Here is an 8,062-nt window from a genome sequence, read left to right on the forward strand (position 1 = left end):
ATATATTCTACTAAAACAAAAACAAGATTAAAGACACAAAAGCATAATACTTTAAAATGTGGCCTTTAGCAGGTGGTATTTGTAGCTGTCAATTTTTACAGGTACAAGTTCTGCTAGTCAAAGTTGGGATAAAACCTTAACTAAAAATGAAGGAATGAAATGAGGAAAAGAAAAAGAAAACAGGAAAGTAAATTTAATTACAGGTGTCTTTTCAGTGCTTCCCATACTTCAGAATAAATTTCTTCTAGCTTTCCAGCTGTGAAGGCAGCCATTGTTCTCTGGGGAGCTAATTATACTAAGAAGCTCACATTCCTGGTAGGCTGTAATAAGCACAGTTCATTGCAGAACTTTACCAGTGTGTGTCAAAGACCCACAACTGTGTGGGGCTGATGCTAGGGGCACGCAATATAAAGCTCAGTAATACAGCTGCAGTAAACACAGGCACCATTACTTGGGCACTGTTGGAACAGTACAGAGGCCTTGGGAATAGGAAGTTATGGTTTCATTAATACTGATCTGTAGGGGTCAAAGAGCTAATGAAGGGGCTAAAGGGCTAATGATCCTACCTATGATAAACACTATTTACCATGTAGTCTTGAACAGACTTCTATGTTAGCAGGAATCGCATACAGAGGACTGTGTTAGCCATCTGCTCACTGTGCTAGTTGCCATTTTTTTTCTGCTTGCTTGCTTACTCTCAACGGAGACCTAAAAGGCAAACAGGGGTGTATTAAGAGGAATTTATAAAAATAGGAATAAAGTAGTGGTAACATTCGTTGCATTGGTTTTTTGGGACAATATCATTATCAGTGAGTATTGAGAAAACAATGTGTATTTTTCTTGTGTCATAATTATGAAAACTTTGAAGAAGAATTTCTGATCACCTAATTTTTTTTTCTCTTGTAGTCATTCTTGCCTTCTATATTCAATCTTTCCTTCCTGTTTCACAATGATTGTGAGAAAAAAATGAGCTTGTGTGCAGACAAATTTGCTCTTATAATGAGCTCCAGTAGCGTAGCGGTTAAGAGTCAGGCTGCTAACCTCAAGGCCAGCAGTTCAAAACTACCAGCCATTTCATGGGAGAAGATGAGGCGTTCTGCTCCCATAAATATTTACAGCCTATGCAGAGTCACTATGAGTCAGAACTGATTCCCTGGCACACCACTCCTACTGTGTATTTCCCTAACAATAAAGACTTAAAAGAAAATGACCTATAATTTAATAATCAACACTACTTTTTATCAAAGTCCCTGAAACTCTTTTTAGATAACAGTTTCTGTTATGCTCAACGAGGGATATATAGTAGATTGCTACATTAGTTTCACTGAAATGTTCGTGCTCCACGGGAAGATTCTTTTGAAAACTTCCACCAGCAATTCCACGAGCAAGCTTCATAATGACCTTACAGAAACAGCCTGGTTCTTAACACATTCCTGTTGCTTCAATTGAACAAAGTTGGCCAGCTGTAACAAATAGCACAGCGGTTTTCTTTTCTGGTGTCCAATTCAAATCCATTTCATCTCACTTGGGAAGAAACTGTGATTTAGTCTTAGAATTTATGGCATAAAAGCAGATGTACTATTCAAAGTCCACAAACTTGTCAACAACTAAAACAAAACTCCCATTATGTTTACTGATTAAAACTAATTCTTTATGAAATGAAAATTATTGTTTTATGGGATCAGCAAAAGGAATACTGTGACATCAAAATAACAATAAGCAGTTACCTTTCTGCAGAAACTTTATTCCTATAAAACACTTAAAAAAAAAATTTGTGTAAAACCAACCAACAAATAGATTTTGTTCTCCTGATATTGCAATCCTATCAGAAACATACTCTGTATATCCACTAAGACGGTAGTTGTTGTTGTTAAGTGTCATGGAGTCGGTTCTGACCCATAGCAACCCTGAACAGGGTTTACAAGGCTGTAAATCTTTACGGGAGCAGAAAGCCTCATCTTTCTCCTGCGAAGCAGCTGGTAGTTTTGAACTGCTGACCTTGCGGTTCGCAGCCCGATTTGTAACCACTGCGCTACCAGAGCTCCTTACTAAGAAGGCAGATGGCATAATATAATGCACAAATAACAATCATATTCAAAGCAGGAGTATTTTCAAAAATGTCATATTAAATACATATCTTTCCACTTAATTGATTGTTAGTAATATTAGCTGAGAACGCAAAGGTCAGTGTTTGGTGGTGGTGGTGGTGGTGGTTATGTGCCGTGGAGTTGGTTCCGACTCATAGCGATCCTGTACAGGGTTTCCAAGGCTATATATATTTACCGGAGCAGAAAGCGTCATCTTTCTCCTGCGGAACAGCTGGTAGTTTCCAACTGCTGACCTTGCGGTTCGCAGCCCGATTCATAACTACTATGCTACCAGAGCTACTTAAGGTAAGTGTTTAGAACCCACTTATTTCTCTCAGGATGAAATATATGGCAGTCTTTATAAAAATTACAGACATGGAAAGAGGGGTTTGAATCCATTCATTCAGGTTAGATCCTTAATGAAAATTTTGGATTTCTACCCTGGTTATGTGGAAGCAAAATCTAATTCCAACCTGATCTTGAGCTGAATCTTATATATGCATAAGAATCACCTTGAGATTTTCTAAAACGTAAATTCTGATTCAGTATTCTGGAAATGCACACTCTCATCTGGGGATACAATCCCAGTGAACTGGTTAGAAGCCCTGGTTATTGTCACTGCAGTGTAACCCTAGCTCATTCTGGTAAGGATAGGTTATTATGTTCACTAATGATTTCTAGACCTCTGAAAACAGTAACATTGCTACTATCAGTATAGAGATTAGTACACTATAATATTTATTCTATGGAGTCTTAATATGATGCTGTAGAATAATCGCTGGATTGCTAACCACATAGTAGAAGGTTCAAACCCACCAGCCTTTCTTTGGAAACCCTACACAGTACCTCTATAAGTCTCAACCAACTCAACAGCACCTAACAATAATAAAAACACCATACACCCTGATTGAGCACAATGGCATGTGTGATAAACACTGGACTGCCAACCACAAGGTCAGTAGTTCGAGTCCACCATCCATTCCATGGGAGAAAGATGAGGTTTTTCCTCCCACAAAGATGTACAGCCTCAGAAACCCTATACAAAGTTATTTTGAGTTAGAACAAAGTCAAGGATACTTAACATTAGCAACAACATCATGAACCTTGGTGGCATAGTGGAAAACACATTGAACTCCAAACCACAAGGCCAGCAGTTGGACTCCATCAACAGGAGCAAGAGGAGGCTTTCTCCTCCCATAAAGATTCACAGCCTCAGAATTGCTAGATAAGGCAATTATGAGCCGGAATTGACTAGATGGAAATGGAGTAGTGGGATCATGTGCCAGGCACTATTCTAACCACATACCAAGCATTAGCTCATTTATATCAATTGAAAACAAAATATTCCGTTTTTCATTAGCATTTGTTCGGGGACCCTTTAGCTGAGCGTGAGCTGAACAAGAATTTGCAGAAGCAATTATTTCTTTGGATTTTAATTCAAAGGGAATTTTATTTTTAAGCATTACTTTCATAATTAGATATTAATAATGGGGATAGTTTTTGTGTTTAAATGTAAGTAATTCTTTGTTACTTGAAATTATTGTATAAGTTTATATAATATGACAGATAATAGAATACAGATATTCTATTCTCTGCCAAATTATATAGTATGAGATTATGAAATTTTGCAGATAATTGAAAATCTGCTGCAAAATACCCCTTTAAAGTGTTAAAGAGTATAGATATTAGTTGAGAACTAAGGGTGCACTTGACCCAAGCCATGGTATTTTCAATTGTCTCATATTTGAATGTTGGACAGTGAATAAGGAAGACCCTAGAAGAATCAATACATTTGAATTGTGTTGGAGAAGAATATTAAAAGTACCATGAACTGATTCTGACTTGCTGTGACCCTTGAGAGACTCCTGTTCCATATTTCTCAGGGTTTTTCAGCACAAACAACTGCATGCTGGTTTGAAGGGAGGCTGAACAGGACTTGTGTGGTAGTTTTATTGCTTCATTCCACTTAAGTGTTCTCATCTGTGCTTGGAGATTCAGGTGGGATTTCTTTCTACTGAAGCCACTGAGTTAAGATCCTGGTTCCTTCTGTTGACTTTTTGTGTTTTTATGATAGTGGATTAGGGAGAAGTACTGTGCAGAACTCCACCAGTAATAACACAGAATACTGGATGAAGGAGGTTCAGGGGTCAGTCCCAAAACTCTGAACTACATAAAAAGGAATATTTAGAAGGATTGAAGGCTTACTGCAAGTGGGATTTGTAGTAGAAGGAAGAAAGAAAGTTGATATTTTCTTATCTGCAGCTGCTGGTGAGTGCTGGAGTGGCCTTCTTAGGCATAACAGAGTGGGTGGGGGATCAGAGGAGCGCTCCCACTACAGAACTCTGACCGATCATTGGAGATAAAAGTGCAAACTTTTTTTTTTTTTTTGGATCATTTGTCTCTCCTTCACTCTGGTGACTAGAGGAGATGCCTAGTGAGTGGATACACCCCACCTGCTGGAAGGTTCTATTACACATGTGTACAGATCTGCTCAGCAAAGACCACTGGGGCCAGAATTGAGGAAGAGGAGAAATCAACAGGAACTGCTTAAAGCAAAATAGTCTGCCAAAACTGCTGGAGCCAGCCAAGAGATGGGTGTTAAAGTCATAGTCATATTTTGCTAGGGCTTTTTGTTTTTAGATTTTGTAGTTTTTTTTTTTATTATAGACTTAGTATCCAACCTTTTTTTGCTGTTGTTGTTTTGGTTTTATTTAGTTTTAGTCTCCCTTTTACCTTGGTGGGGATCTTTCTCTCCCTATGTTACCTAAGAAGGGACAGCAATTGCAGTCATATAGACAAGCTGCAAACACACCTTATAAAATCCAACCCACCAGGCAAGAACCACTACCAGCTCCTATATGCCAGATAGACAACCAACATCTGCTATAGTTACTCTGAGTTGAATAATAAGAAAAGTGAAAAGGAAAACCCATATCCTGGTCACATCTGCCAGGAGGCAATCAGAAAGCTTAATATTATATCAATATACATTCATCTAATTATTAAAAATACATCTAGTTATTGAAATTGCCCAAGAAATAACTGACGATATCAGCACACATCGAGAAACAAGATAGAGTAGCTGAAACAAATGAGCTTGAGGTAGACCTACATTTCCTGTTGGAAGGAGGGCAGGCTTTGGAACTGCCTGAGAAATAATTCAGGAGAATGATATTGAGGCTCAACCAAATGCTCCACAGAGGGGTTGAGAAAAAAAATAAGGAAGAAGTTAGGAAATTGCTACAGGAATAATCAAATAAGATAAAAATAATATTGCAACCAATTCAAAACCCACAAAAAGAGGTCCAAATGATTAATAATAAAATATCAGAAATGGATAATGCATTGAAAGCCAAAGGAGTAGAATTGAAGAGATGGAAGTCAGAGATAACGAGCTGGAAGACAAATCTCTCAATACTGATAAGACAGAAGAGCAAGCTGAGAAAAGTATTAAAAAATCTGAAGAAAATCTAAGATTCATGTGGGACAATGTGAAGAGGAATAACCTAAGGAATTGGAATTCTGGAACAGGAAGAATCACAGAAGACCACAGAAGAGATAGCTGAAGAACTAATGGAAAGAAAAATTTTCCTAACATCCTGAAAAGTGAAAAGGTAAACATTCAAAAAGCTCAACAAACCCCAGGAAGGGTAGACCCCAAAAGAAAATCACCAAGACAAATCATAATGAAGTGCTCCATCATTAAAGACAAGGAGCGAATCCTGAAAGTAGCTAGGGAAAAGAGAAGTGGTACTTACAAAGCCAAACAAGTAAGATTAAGCTCTGATCTTTCAGCAAAAGCCATGCAGGTAAGGAAGCAATGGGAAGATATATATAAAACACTGAAATACAAAAAAAACTGCCAACCAAGAATCATCTACCCAGCAAAACTATCAATCAAATATGAGGGTGTAATATAAACATTACACTATAAACAGAAGCTAAGGGACTTTGTCAAAGCCAACCCAGTGTTTCAAAACATCCTAAAAGTACCATGGACTACCAGAAGCATGTACAAATCTGTACTTGATGAAATACAGCCAGAATGTTCCTTAGTAACCAGGAGGGTGAGACTGTGTCTCTCATATTTGGACATGTTATCAGAAAGGACCAGTCCCTTCTGATAAGAAGGAAATCATGCTTGGAAAAGTGAAGGGTAAACAAAAAAGAGGAAAGCTTTCCACCCCTCAAGGAAATGGATAGACACAGTGACAACAACAGTGGCCTCAAATATAAGAACAGTTTGAGTCAATAGGCACAGGATCTGGCAACGTTTTCTTCTGTTGTGAATAGGGTTGCTGTATGTTGGAACCAACTCAATGGCACCTAACAACACAACATAGATATATAGATATATAAAGAGAGATATAGATATAGATATATAGATATATGTTTTGTTTTATTATTATCAAGTTGGCAATATGACCTTGAAGTTTATTAGTATACTGTTCCACTCCATTTCAGAGATTAATGGCAATTAAGTAAAAATTGCCCCAAAAGTAAATAAGGAAAAGAAAGAAAAAAAAAAGAACACTTATTTTTTGTTATTGCAAAGTTTATCTTATAAAGTAGATAGATCATTTTTGTGTAACCTGACAGTCTCTTTCTCTAAGAAATACCTACATATCTGGTTGTTCTTGAATTTGGCCATTAAGACAATGGAATAGACAAGAAAATCTGGTGGATATTATATTTATTTGTGGAGCAGTAGGCACTTCAAGGAATCCTAGTATGGTGCTGGACTTCTAGGTAGGTTTGAATTGAAAGGTCTGCAGTTCAAACTCATCAGTCATTCCTCAGAAACCCCTTTACAAGGTTACTATGAGTCAGAACCAACTCAATGGCACTTAACAACAACAACAACCAGGTACTTCAATGTTTGAGTATATTGGTTCAGACTCCTATTGTGACACTGTAGGATCAGCACTGGACTTTGAACCATAAGATCAGCAGTGCAAACCCACCAGCTGTTCCTTGGAAACTTTATACAGGGTCACTACTTGTTGGAACATATGCAACAGAACTTAACAACAACAACAGAAATATTATGAAGAAAATGGTTTGCCTTTTTTTCTCAGTTCTCTTCTGTATCCTATAGAAAAATGGTAAGAGCTTCAAGCCACATATCATTAGAGAGCTAAACATAAAACAAAATAAAACTATGAATTAATTTACATGGAACTTACATTCCAGTGAGGAGAGACGGGTAATAAACAAAAAAAAATATAGGATTTGGTAGTGTTACGGAGCAAAGAAAACAGAATAAAGAAGATGAAGAGGGGTGTAGAGTGGCATTTTATGTGGGTGTACAAAGAAGGCCTCTGTTGTAAAGAGAATTCTGAGTAGAGTTCAGAAGAAAGTGAATGAGTTATGTGGATTTCATCTGAGGATCAAATATTTCATAAAGAAAGTACAATAAAAGAATAGGCCTTGAGGTGGGAACTTGGATAAATATTCCCTATAGTCAATTGAAAATGTAAATTTGGAACTTGGAAGAGTAAGCAAGAATCAATGTGTACATAGAGATTTAACTTTAGGATACTCCAAGGGTATATTGTAAGTTCTGTTAATTTTTAATCAAGTAAGCATTGTTCATTTATTCTATGGAAGCCACACATTTGTATCTGAAAAAATAATAATACATAGGAACCATTGCATGTCCTAGAGAATCCTGTTGCGTCATTATAGGGTAATCACTGGACTGCTAGCATGCTGTTAGATCAGAAGTATCCACCCACCAGTAGACCTTAGAAACCTTATACTGGGTCGTTATGAGTTGAAATCGACTTAACAGAACACAACATTATCAGCAACAACAACAAAGAGATCAACAGTCTGATGATAGGAGATAGAGTCCCCAAATCATAATTATATATAATATAAAATATTAACAAGATGATATATATATATGCAAGCAATTATGGGTGTGGAGAGACAACTAACTGGCAAAGTTATGCTCAAGAAAGACTTCTGTT

Source organism: Chrysochloris asiatica, unplaced genomic scaffold, assembly GCF_000296735.1.
Source record: "Chrysochloris asiatica unplaced genomic scaffold, ChrAsi1.0 scaffold00009, whole genome shotgun sequence".
Lineage (NCBI taxonomy): Eukaryota > Metazoa > Chordata > Mammalia > Afrosoricida > Chrysochloridae > Chrysochloris > Chrysochloris asiatica.